The 12,948-nt window shown below is 39.2% G+C and overlaps 1 protein-coding gene and 1 pseudogene across 4 annotated transcripts in view; one reads left to right on the forward strand and one right to left on the reverse strand.

The window, feature by feature from the left end:
- Positions 1-12,948, reverse strand: part of RFX3 (regulatory factor X3) — a 284,224-nt gene that overhangs the window by 97,490 nt on the left and 173,786 nt on the right. The gene's annotated exons all lie outside the window — the stretch shown is intronic.
- Positions 10,351-10,531, forward strand: LOC123953603 (annotated as a pseudogene).

Consider the following 12,948-nt stretch of genomic DNA (forward strand, 5'->3'; position numbering starts at 1 on the left):
CTCAATACGCTTATTCTTAATTTCCTCGTGTCTTCATACTCCTGTGAAATTGTGTTTTATTCCCATCTGTACCCTCAACATTGAACACAGTTGCTGGTTTGTAGCAGCGATACCAGTAAGCAATTAAAAATATGATTCTATTTAAAAGTATATTTGTGACATAAAAGCCACTTTCATAAATTTCTAAAACGTAAACCCTTTTTTTTTTAAGATTTTATTTATTTATTTGACACAGAGAGAGATCACACGTAGGCAGAGAGGCAGGCAGAGAGAGAGGAGGAAGCAGGCTCCCTGCGGAGCGGAGAGCCCGATGCGGGGCTCGATCCCAGGACCCCAAGACCATGACCTGAGCCGAAGGCAGCGGCTTAATCCACTGAGCCACCCAGGCGCCCCCGTAAACCCTTTTTTTGTTGTGGCAAAATGTGAAAATTTATGTAAACTATTCTAAGATGGTTTGGTATCACTTAAAGCAGGTCATTCAAAACCATTATAAATTATCTTGTAATATAATTTATAGTGTAAATTTTAGTAAAATAATAAAGGCACTCTAGAAGTACTCTCCACTGGGTAAAGTTACTGCTTTCCAGAAAGTTACCACAGATCCAGGTATAAATTTTAGTTTGGGTGAGGTGTGAAATACCCCATAGAGAACATTTTTCTTTACGAACAGAAAAATGCCATTTAAAATACATACATACCATCATTGCTCTGTTTCCCAACCAGAAGTAATTTTATATATTTCTTTCATTACACACTTATATAATAAAAAAACAGCCATGGTGCTTTTGAATTTAGGTAAAAAGAGAAACGTGCTCATTTTAATTTATGCCCACTAAATACGATAGTGCCCTATTTCACTGTACTTAAAATAACACAATCTGATGTTGATATTTAAGTAAAGCCAAGTAAAGTGTAGCGATATACCTAGGACAATAAATACTTGCAGAAAGCTGGGCATGGTGCTGGCTTTCCTTTTCGCAGTCTGAACGAAATGATTAACATGCTCTCCACACGAAGCTGATTTCACAAGTGAAACATACAATAGCTAATGATCGCTAATATTTACTGATCATTTCCTATGCAATAGGCACTATTTAATGTGCTTTTCAGGTATTGACTCGTTTAATCTTCATTACAACTCTATGAGATAGGTACTATTATAATTTCTAGTTCACAGATAAGGGGAGTACTTGTTTAGAAAAGGTTAAAGAGATTACGTAGCTTTGTCTAAAGCAAACAGATAGTTAAAAAAAAAAAGTAGATTTTGGGGGCACCTGAATGGCTCAGTCCATTAAGCATCTGCCTTTGGCTGAGGTCGGCTCCCTGCTCAGCTAGGAATCTGCTTCTCCCTCTCCCTCTGCCCTTTCCCCCTGCTTGTGGTCTCTTGCTCTCTCCCTCTCTCCCTCTTTGAAATAAATAAAATCTTTAAAAAAATAGATTTGGGAGTCTGCGTTTAACCCATGTCCTCAACCATTTCATCACATAAAAACAACCTTTTCTGTTTGTCATTATTTGTGAAGGACTGTGGGAAACAGCCCCTACAGGTCTTACAGAGAACCCATGAGCTTCCTGCTGCTCTCTGGGGTTTGCTTACATCTGGGCTCACTGTGAATTAGCACCACACTCCCTCTTCTCTGACTCAGAATGGAAACTTTGGAGACGTCCTCCCCACGACAAACGAGGAAAGATGGAGAAGGTGGGGTTATTTCAGAGGATACTTACCACCACACACTTGGATTTTAGAGGTTCTATGATCATGGAAGTCAGTATGCTACCATAAGAGACACATTCCAAGGGACTTAAGTCACTCCATCTGTGGGGCAGGCCTCAGGAGTTCTCGGGGAACAAGGGGAATACAAACCAATGCATCACAGATACATAAAATCTCTACAGCCTTCAAGCCAGTATGAAAACATGGCAACCCACGTTTATTTTCATACTTCCCTCTAGCAGTTAGAGATCACTTGTGAGTTAGAAAGTGAGAGAAGAATGGGCGAAGGGGAAAATTCAATGAAGAGTGTGCCTGACTCACAAGTTATCCTCATCACTCAATCACGACCCCTGGGACAGGGGACAAGACTGGGGTACTGCACAGACACATATTGGAATAAAGACTGACAATTTTGGGGGGAGGACAAAATTTATTGGAAATGAAGTGTCGTGAAGGGTTTCTGAATTTGTCTTCTGACAAATGCACCCTTGCAGTGGGAATGGAGACTTTTAAAACTCCCTGCTGAGCAGAGAGCCCGTTGCGGGGCTCGATCCCAGGACCCTGGGATCATGACCCGAGCCGAAGGCAGAGGCTTCAACCCACTGAGCCACCCAGGTGCTCCAGTCCCTGTCCTTCAAAGGTTAGGATGATAAGCATTAACCCATCGTTCGAGTCCTGTTTCCAGAGTCAGAGCCAAAGTCATGCACAGATAACTCCAAAAGGTCTCTGCCATGTCTAATGCTTTAAGCTCCTGGAGAAATACTGAAAAATGTATGTTTAAAAAAAAAAAAAGAAAGAAAAGAAAAAGAAGCACCAACAGGACAAAGATCTTTCTTAAGTACTGGAAGTAAGGACTCTTTAATTCTGATGCATCAGATCAGCCTGTTTTTCGTACTGCATAATGAATACATAGGCGTTATTGCCCGAACACTATTTTCCCCCCAAATTCCCAAAACATATGTTCCAGAAAATTACTCAATATTTGGCATATCAGACTGAAAGCAGTTTAGTATTTCTGGACCGAACGCTCCTGAAACAGCGAAATTCCCGAGCAGTCCTGTGCGCATTTGAAAAGTGCTACTGTGTTCCTTTGCTTGTTCTTTATTGACTGCCAGACTGTTATGAAAATAATGTGTCATATTATTTCTATAGCAGAAGAGAAGACTTTCCATTGTCCCGCATATGTATCCAGTAATGAATGTAAATACATAGATACGTGCCTACTTGCTAACAGATGCTGCTTCATAGCGGACTCTTTTATAAGATTCTATGTAAATGTCAGGGCTGATCCATTGAATTCAGTAAATTAGTGCTGTTTGCATCCCATCATGCCTCGGCACACACCTGGGCTAGGCGTGACCCTGAGTATTCCCTGCTTGCATATTCACTAGGATGATTATGTCAATTTACCTTAGCTATCACCAATTTTCTGTTTTCTTTAGCGTCAAGTGTCTTATCCACAACTCCAGATATAGAGTATCTCTGAACTGTGTGTTTTGTATTTTACCCAGGTTTTGAATGTCCTCCTGCCAATAAGCTAGTCAACCAGAGGATTAAGCAATGGCCTGAAAATGGTTAATTAAGGAAATAGAGTATCCTGCAAGTTTTCCACCATAAGATGTACCATGGAGATAGAATATAATAAGGCAGATCATTATAATATCTTACACGGGGAGAAGGTTTTATTCTTTGCAGGCGACTCTGACCACGTTCTTTTAACAAATATTTACTGAGCATCTCTTCTGGCAACTAAAATACAAGGAACAAAAGAGACATGACATGTATGATCACGAGGGCTAGAGGAGGAGTAGGTGTGCTCAAAAATAAGAAATGCAGGGGCGCCTGCGTGTCTCGGTCAGTTAAGCGTCTGCCTTTGGCTCGGGTCATGATCTCAGGGTCCTGGGATCCAGCCTGCTTTGGGCTTCCTGCTCACTGGGGAGCTGCACTTCCTCTGACCCTCCTCGCCGCTTGTTCATTCTCTCTCTCCAAAAAAAAAAAAAAAAAAAAAGGAATAAATACATAAATAAGTAATACAATAAGATAATTAGAAATTCTCTTCAGTCTGTGGAAGAAAAATCGAATGTGAAAGCAAATAAGTGGGGGGGTTATTAGAGGCATCAAGGAATGTTATCAAAAAGGGGAGAGATTTAACTTAAAAACTAAAAGATGAAAAGCAGAAAGAATAACATATCAGGAAGAGAGTACTGCATGTGAAAAGCCACAACACAAGAAAGATCCTGATATTTAGGAAGAAATCACAAGTCTAGAATGGCTGGATATAATGAAGGAGGATATCAGAAGGAAACGGGCTTGAAAAAGTGGGTAAAAATTAAACATGCAAACTGTAAATATTTTTTTTTAAAACTATGGGTCACATTCACAATTTTAATAGGTCACAAGAGCTATTAAAAAAAGAGAGACTGGGCGCCTGGGTGGCTCAGTGGGTTAAGCCGCTGCCTTCGGCTCAGGTCATGATCTCAGGGTCCTGGGATCGAGTCCCACATCGGGCTCTCTGCTCAGCAGGGAGCCTGCTTTCCTCTCTCTCTCTCTCTCTCTCTCTGCCTGCCTCTCTGTCTACTTGTGATCTCTCTGTCAAATAAATAAATAAAATCTTAAAAAAAAAAAAAAAAAAGAGACTGGCCTAGACCAGCCAACATTCAAGCACATTACACCTTGTAAGGATAAGCATTATTTTGAGAAACATTTATTTCTATCATTTAAAGGCATGGTGTGCCTGTGTGTGCACACATGTGTGTGTGTACTCCTGGGTGTGTGTATTTACCTGAGTATAAAATGCACATCTCACCTTGTCACTGTGGATGGTAGTTCACTAAGTTTTAAAGACACTGTTATAAACTATCGTAAGAACTTTGAATTTTGTTTTCAGCTGGGGTGGGAGTAAGAAGGCTTGGCTAGGGGACTATTCCCGCTAGAGAAATAACCTGAACAAAGTCCTGAGGCCAGAGAGGTAACTGGAAACCATGAGGAAGGGAGGTCCCAGGGCTGCAGAGGGGTCATGGGAGATGATTCTGGAACATGTTCATGAAATAGGATAGGAGGCAATCTCACTGGAAAGTGTTTCAGTGTCCTGAAAGCAATATTCATTTTATCGAACCAGATCGAAGAAATAGGTAAATAAGTGTAGCCAGAATGTCTTAAGTATTTTCCGAAAGTTTGAGAGCACAAGAGGAAACTTGGAGAATTTGGGAATGAGGGGGAATTATTTGTAAAGGTGGGGATCTACTGTCTCACTTACTGGCTAGGGGAACCGCACAGGTGGGGAACTGTGCCCCACCCCCTTAACACAGCCACCGCCAGAATCTAGAGGCAGCAAGGGTGTGTGATTTGAGAGCATGGCAGCATGTGGTGTTCTCACTGGACTTCTTCTGTGATGTGATTTCGTCTACAGTCTGGATGCCTAGCACCACTCATGCTCACCACTCATGCCCATCCTGGTTCAGCTGCATTCTCCAGACATCCTTGAAATTTTCTAAGTCACAAATACCTTTCGATAAATCCTGTGTTCTGCTCACATATCCCAGAGCTGGTTTCTGTTGCTTAAAATCAAGAACCCTGCCTTAAACAGTCTTCCACTATGAAGTTTTTATGTGCATCACAAAAGCCCTGCACGGAAGTAGCTATTAGTTGGAATCTGCAACAAATTGCATTCATGCGGGATACAATATCCAGCTGGCCGGCATGCATGACTTATTTGCATTTTGAAACAGATCTCTCAAATGCTTCCAGTTAGACCGAAGCCAGAAGATGCCACTGAGTGGGGACATGTCCATTTTGTGAAAGACACCAAACGGTAAATGGTCATTCCAAAGGGAAGTCAAGTGACATGACATTTAATTTCTTATTATTACCTTATTATTAAGAATAAAAAAACAAGACTGAATATAAAGAAAGAAATACTACTCAATATCATAAATAAAACCCTGGGCTTGATTTAAATTCAGAAGACAGACCTACTTCTGCTCTTTTCGACTGCTGTAACAATAAGTAAAATCTAAAAGCATCTATTGAATTGTTGCCAAAACAACGAGGGAAGAAATGCAAGGATGAACGGTAAAAGTCGATAAGAATTCTTGCAACAGCTAATTGGGATTTCCCATTCATATGCAGTATTTTCATTACCAAATATGTCAATAATATCTGGAGTACTAGAACTGTAACTTCGCATCATCCTGTTACCATTACATCAAGATAACCAGACATTTGCATTTTGTATTTAAATTCTTTAATTCTAATAAAGAAATGTGGTTCTCATGGTTCAGCATTCATAAGAATCAGTGGGAGGGCTTGTGAGACACCCACGGCCAGACCCTACCCCCAAAATTCCTGATCCAGGAGACCAGCTGGCTGCTTCTGACAAGTTCTCAGATGACGTCAGTGTGGCTGGTCTGCAAAACTTTAAGAACCACAATACTGGAAGATACTAAAAATGTGCAACCCACAGTTCACAGTCCGAGTTCTTCTAGTCTGAGTTTTTTTTTTTAAAAAGTCTAGTCTGCTATCGTGTAGGAGCTGTACACTCTGTTGTAGCTATCCCTGAGAACATTAGCAAAATGTCCATTGCTAGAATGGTTTTTAAGTACATTGATAAGGTACACATAATAAGTATACGTACAGGTCATTTATCCTGACAACGTAAGTCGGGAAAGTGCATACAGACTTCAGTCAATGTTGGCAGAAATGGATCATGGAAGCTTTTGATCCACAGCCTCTGGTTTAAATTTATAAATAAGGAAAACTGAGCTAGATCGAACAGTAGTTCCATTTTTAATATTTTTTGAGGAAATTTCATACTGTTTTCCATAATGGCTGTACCAATTTATGTTCCCACCAACAGGGCACAAAGTTCCTTTTTCTCCACCTCCTCATCAACACATGTTATTTCTTGCCTTTTTGTTAACAGTATTTCCCTGATGATTAGTGATGCTGAGAAGTTTTCATTACCTGTGGGCCATTTGTATGTCTTTGGGAAAAAAAAAAAATGTCTATTCAGGCCCTTAGCCCATTATTGAATTGAATTATTTGCTTTTTTGCAAACAAAAAGTTGTGTCTGTCCCCTAAGTACTTCAGATATCAACCCCTTTCAGATACACGGCATACAAATATTTTCTCCCATTTGTTAGGTGGCCTTTTCATTTTGCTGATGGTTTCCTTTGCCTTTCGGTTGGATGAGTTCACTTATTTTTGCCTGTGCTTTTGGTGTTATACCTAAAATGTTGCAAAGACTGATGTCAAGGAGGGTATATATACCTTATGTGTTCTTTTAGGAATTTTATAGTTTCAGATCTTATACGTAAGTCTATAATATATTTCAATTTTTGTGAGTGCTATAACATAGTGATCCAATTTCTTTCTTTCTTTCTTTTTGCATGTAGAGATCTGAGCCCTTGTCAAAGAAAGATTAGTTGGCTGTATATGCTTGAGTTTATGGCTTATTTCTGGGCACTCTATTCTGTTCCATTGGCCCATGTGTCTATTTCAGAGTGACCATATAATCCAGTAATCCCACTTCTGGGTGTATATCTGAAGGAAATGAAATCAGTATCTCAAAGAGGTATCTATATTCCCTATTCACTGCAGCATTATTCACAATAGCCAAGACATGGACACAACCTAAGTGTCCAGCGACAGATGAGTGGATAAAGAAAATGTGGTATACATATATACAATGGAATATTATTCAGCCATTACAAAAATCTATAAACACTTTGAGAACATAATGCTAAGTGAAATAAGTCAGACAAAGACAAGTACTATATAATCTCCTTTCGATGTAGAATATAAAAATTTAAACTCATAAAAATAGAGAGTTGAATGGTTGTTGCCAGAGGCGGGAGCTGGGAGAAATGGGAGATAATGGCCAAATGACCTAATTTTCTGTTAAAGGGTAAGTTCTGGGGATCTAACGTACAGTACTGTAACTACCATTAATAATACTGTCTTATATATTTGAAAACAATAAAAACTGAGCAACCACATACATGCACATAAGCCCAAAAATGTTTTGCAGTGGGGGAAAACAAAAGAACCTCCCCAACCCACCGCCAAAAAAGCTGAGTTAATACTATGTTAACAGCATCTCAATTCAGTTCCAATCATTTTCCCTTATGTATTTAAAACAACCAAGTTAACAAATCAGTAAAGTTGCAGGATACAAAATTACTGCACAGAAATCAGGTGCATTTCCATACACTAATAACAAAGTAGCAGAAAGAGAATTTAATGATTCCACTTATAGTTGCACCAAAAAGAATGGAATAGTTAGGAATAAACTTAACCAAGGAGGTGAAAGGCCTGTAATCTGCAAACTATAAAACACTGATGAAAGAAACTGAAGAATGCACAAACAAATGGAAAGACATTCCATGCTCATGGATGGAAGGAATTCATATTGTTTAATGTCCATACCATCCTAGGCAATCTACAAATTCAATGCAATCTCTCCCCGAATCGCAATAATATTTTTCATAGAATTAGAACAAACAAAACTAAAATTTGTCTGGAACCATCAAAGATGCTGTAGAGCCAAAGAAATCTTGAGAAAAAACAACAAGCTGAAGGTATCACAATCCCAGATTTCAGGATATACTACACAAAACTGTGGTAATCAAAACAGTATGATACTGGCACAAAAACAGACATATACCTCAATGGAACAGAAGAGCCCTGAAATAAATCTACATTTATATGTCAATTAATCTATGACAAAGGAAGTAAGAATATACAAAGGAGAAGAGACAGCCTCTTCAAAAAATGGTGTTGGGAAAACTGGCCAGCTACATGCTGGAGAATGAAACTAGACCACTTCCTTCCACCATATACCATAAAACTAAACTCAAAATGGATTCAAGACCTAACTATAAGAACTGAAACCATGAAACTCATTAGAGAAATCATAGGTAGCAATTTCTTTGACATTGGCCTTGGCAACATTTTTCTAGATCTGTCTCCTCAGGCAAAGGAAACAAAAGTAAAATTATGAAGACTACATAAAAATAAAAAGCTTTTGCACAGCATATGTAACTGCCAACAAAATAAGCCAACCAACTTTTTTGTAAATGATATATCTGATATGGAGTTAATATCTCAAATATATAAAGAACTTGTATAGCTCAATACCCGAAAGAACAAATAATTCAATTAAAAATGGACAGAGGACCCGAGCAGACATTTTCCCAAAGAAGACATTCAGATGGCCAACACACATGAAAAGATGCTCAACATTACTCATCATCAGGAAGAATGCATATCAAAACCACATAAGTCAGAATAGCTAGAATTTAAAAGAAAGGAGAAGGAGAAGAAGAGGAAGAAGAAGAAGAAGTAGTAGTAGTAGTAGTAGTAGTAATAGTAGTAATAATAGTAGCAGTAGTAAGTGCGGTGAGGATGTGGGGAAAAGGAACCCTCATGTACTGTTGGAATGTTAAGTTGGAGCAGCCATGTTGGAAAACAGTATGTAGGTTCCTCAAAGAACTAAAAATAGAAATATCATCTCATCCAGTAATTCCACTACTGGGTATTTACCCAAAGAAAATAAAAATACTTGATAAGATACATGCACCCCTACTGTTTAATGCAGCATTGTTCACAATAGCTAAGGTACGGAAGTAACCCAAATGTCCATGCAAAGAGGAAAAAAATAAAGAAGATGTGGTATACAGACACAATGGTGTATTACTCAGCCATGAAAAAGAACGAGATCTTCCCATCTGCAACAACATGGGTGGATCTAGAGGGTATTATGCTAAGTGAAACAAGTTAGACAGAGAAAGACAAATACCACATACTTTCACTTATACCCGGAATCTAAAAAACAAAACAAACAAAAAGCAAAAACAAACCCATAAATATGGAGAACAAACTGATGGTAGCCAGAAGGAAGGGGGAGGGGGAGTGGGAGATATGGGCTTCCCATGATGAAATAAGTCAGTCATGAGGATAAAAAGTACAGCATAGGGAATACAGTCAGTGGTATTATAACAGCATTACTTGGTGACCGATGGCAGCCACACTTGTAAGGGGCACAGCACAATGTAGGGACTTGCTGAATGACTGCGCTGTACACCTGAAACTAGCGGAACACTGCGGGTCAACTATACTTCAATTAAAAAAAAAAATTAAAGAAAAAATATTCACAGCAAAAATAAATAAAAGAGAAAATAAATAAGATAGACCAACCAAGCAGCCTGCTCTTGTCTCCCATGTCATTAAATGCTATCTTTTATTGAATTTCTTCAACAAATACAGGTTGAGCACCTCTTATCAATAACTGTTCTAGGTATCAGAGTACGGGGAGCAAAAACCAGGCACTTGACTATATGAAACTTCCATTCTGGTGGGGGAAAGACAAATGTTGGGTATGTTAAAAACAGTCACGGCAACGACGTATAGTCATTAAGTGTTGTCTCTGTTAGAGAACAGCAGGGAAAGGTACAGAGAACTTCGGCCGTAGAAAAATCATGTGGCCAATAATAAGAATGAGGAAGACCTGACAAGATCAGAAGAACACAGAAGAACACAGTCAGAAAAGCCGAGAGGAGATCGTGATTCAAGCAAGAGCAGAGTAGCTGGCAGGGTAGCTGTCTGACATTAAGAAAATTTAATCTAGAAAAATGGCTATTAGCTTTGCGCAGTGGCAGTATCGTAGCCAATGAGGTTTATCCGAGGCGCGATTATTGCTAATTGAAAAATGGCTATTAGACTTGACAGCTGGAGGTCACCAATGACCTTGACAAGAGCCATTGCATTGTAATGTGAAGAAGAAGGCCAGCTTGGAGGAATATGTGGTCAATCCAGAGAGATTTTAGCATGAGGAGGGGGTAGACAGACCAGGCATTTGTCAGAGATGGATAATTTCAAAAATGGACAAAAGCAGCTAACACAATTATGTGTGCTGTTGAGGCCAGAGTGCTAAGGCTAGGCAAACGGCCACTTTGTGAGGCACAAGATCATGATTCAACAAACAGACCCTTCACAACTGCGTGCCTTCAACAGAATTTCTCACTCCAGCTTCAAATACTGTTCAAGTGGAAATGTTTATCAAGTTTGACTTTTGCAGTTAGTTTTAGAAGACTCCCTATAACAAAAGTGAATATACTTTTTCAGACAATACTAATTACCCCACTTCCCATTCCCTACGTTCTCTGTCCCTGACCTGGTTACTAAGTAACGCTTTTAACTATTAATTCCATTCCACAGATTAGGAAACGTTGATGCAAAAATGCTGTTTGTTGGGGTGACACTGCCGTTGGTAGGAGACGTGACACCTGGGGGCGTATCTGCAATTCATTTAAGAAAACTAGTAACACAACTTGTTTCTACACCTATAAAAGGATATGTGGATCTCTTCCATTTCTTCCTTTCTCAATAAAAGGGGTGGGGAGAGGAGAGGAGGGAAAAAAAAAAGTGTCCAAACTCTTCCAGCTATTATCGTGGAGAACTATTTTAGACAACAAGCTACTGGATAGGAAAATATCACATCTCAAATTACCCTTAATGTGCATCAGTTCATTCTACTAATGAAAAACAGTAAAAAGTGATATAGACAGGACAGTCAGATAATACAGCCTTTCTCTCGGAAGCCATTTAACTAAATATTCAATGTTGAAAAATTGTTACATATGGACTTTTCTATACATTTTGTGACTATCTAAATAACATTAAATATTCATAAAATATATTTAACTATAAAAGTATGAGATGATTTTTTTAAAAACATGAAAGGAGATTCATATAAATAACAACATTCTTTAAAGAGTAAAAAAGGACCATAAGTTCAATTGTCGACCTATAATAAGATATACAATCATGCAATAATATAAAGTTTTCTAAAATGTTTGCTTATAACTGAACTTCCCTCCAATCCCCCAAATAACTCAGGATCAAAAGACCTTTACTTGCAGATCATTGGAAAGAACCATGCGCTGAAGGTCAGAAAATATGAACTCTAGACATTAACTAGCTGGGAAAATCACTGTACCTCTCTGGACATCCACTTACTCAACTGTGAGTTGTAAGGATTGGAACTCATGATCTCGAAACCTACCCGACTACGACATTCTGAGAAGCCATATTTGAAAGTCTTCCATTTTTTGGAAAGAGGAGAATTTCTTTTTTCTTTTCTTTTCTTTTAAAGATTTATTTACTCATTTGACAGAACACATACGTTTGTGTAGGGGGTGTGGAGAGAGAAGGGGAGAAGCAGACTCCTGCTGAACTCAGGAGTCCGATGCGAGGCCTGATCTCAGGACCCCAAGATCATGACCTGAGCTGAAATTAAGATTTGGATGCTCCGCTGACTGAGCCACCCAGGGGCCCCATGGGATTTTTATGCTATTGAAGAAATGGAGCCATCTCTAACCACAGAGAGACCTCAGTGTGCTTTTCCACAGAAAAGGGCAGTTTTCTCTCCAAGAAACCCAAATGACAAACCAAATCCTATATCAATTTCAATGTGTTTACTAGTAGAAGGATAAACGCAGAAAACAGCCTCTCAGTCTCAACTACAGAAACTCCACGCCTGATTTCTTCGAAGTAGGAAGTACTTAAATGTTAATACAAAAACATAATCGTACCTGCAAATCCTGAAACCTATTTCACTAACAGAAAAAAAGGAACTTGAAGAGTATCCCTTTTCATATTTCTTATTAAGCATTTAAAAAGTATATGCAAAAGGAGCACCGTGTGCCTCAGTCGCTTAAGCGTCTGACTCTTGATTTCGGCTCAGGTCATGATCTCAGGATCATGAGATCGAGCTCCGTGTGGGGCTCCACACTGAGCACGGGGCCTGCTTAAAATTCTCTCTCTCCCTCTCCCTCTGCCTCTGCCCCTGCCCCCCTACCACCCCCACTATTGCTCGCACACTCTCAATCTCTGTCTAAAAACAACAACAACAAAAAATAATAAAAATAAAATAATGCATTGCTTGCTACTAAATTTCTTTCTAAAAAAAAGCATATGAAAAGAATAATTAGTAGTTTCAGAAAATGCACTTACTATAGGATTTTCAAGAAATGACTTTTTAAAATGTAAGTCCTCAGGGCACTTGATGACACAGTTAAGTGTCTGACTCTTAGTTTTGGCTCAGGTTGTGATCCCAGCGTCCTAGGACGGAGCCTCACACTGGGCTCCACGCTTAGCATTGAGTCTGCTTGGGATTCTCCCTTCCCTCTCCTTCTCCCTCTGCTCCTCCCACTTGTGCTCTCTCTCTCTCCCTCTCC

The sequence above is a fragment of the Meles meles genome, chromosome 11 (genome assembly GCF_922984935.1).
Source record: "Meles meles chromosome 11, mMelMel3.1 paternal haplotype, whole genome shotgun sequence".
In the NCBI taxonomy this organism is placed as follows: Eukaryota; Metazoa; Chordata; class Mammalia; order Carnivora; family Mustelidae; genus Meles; species Meles meles.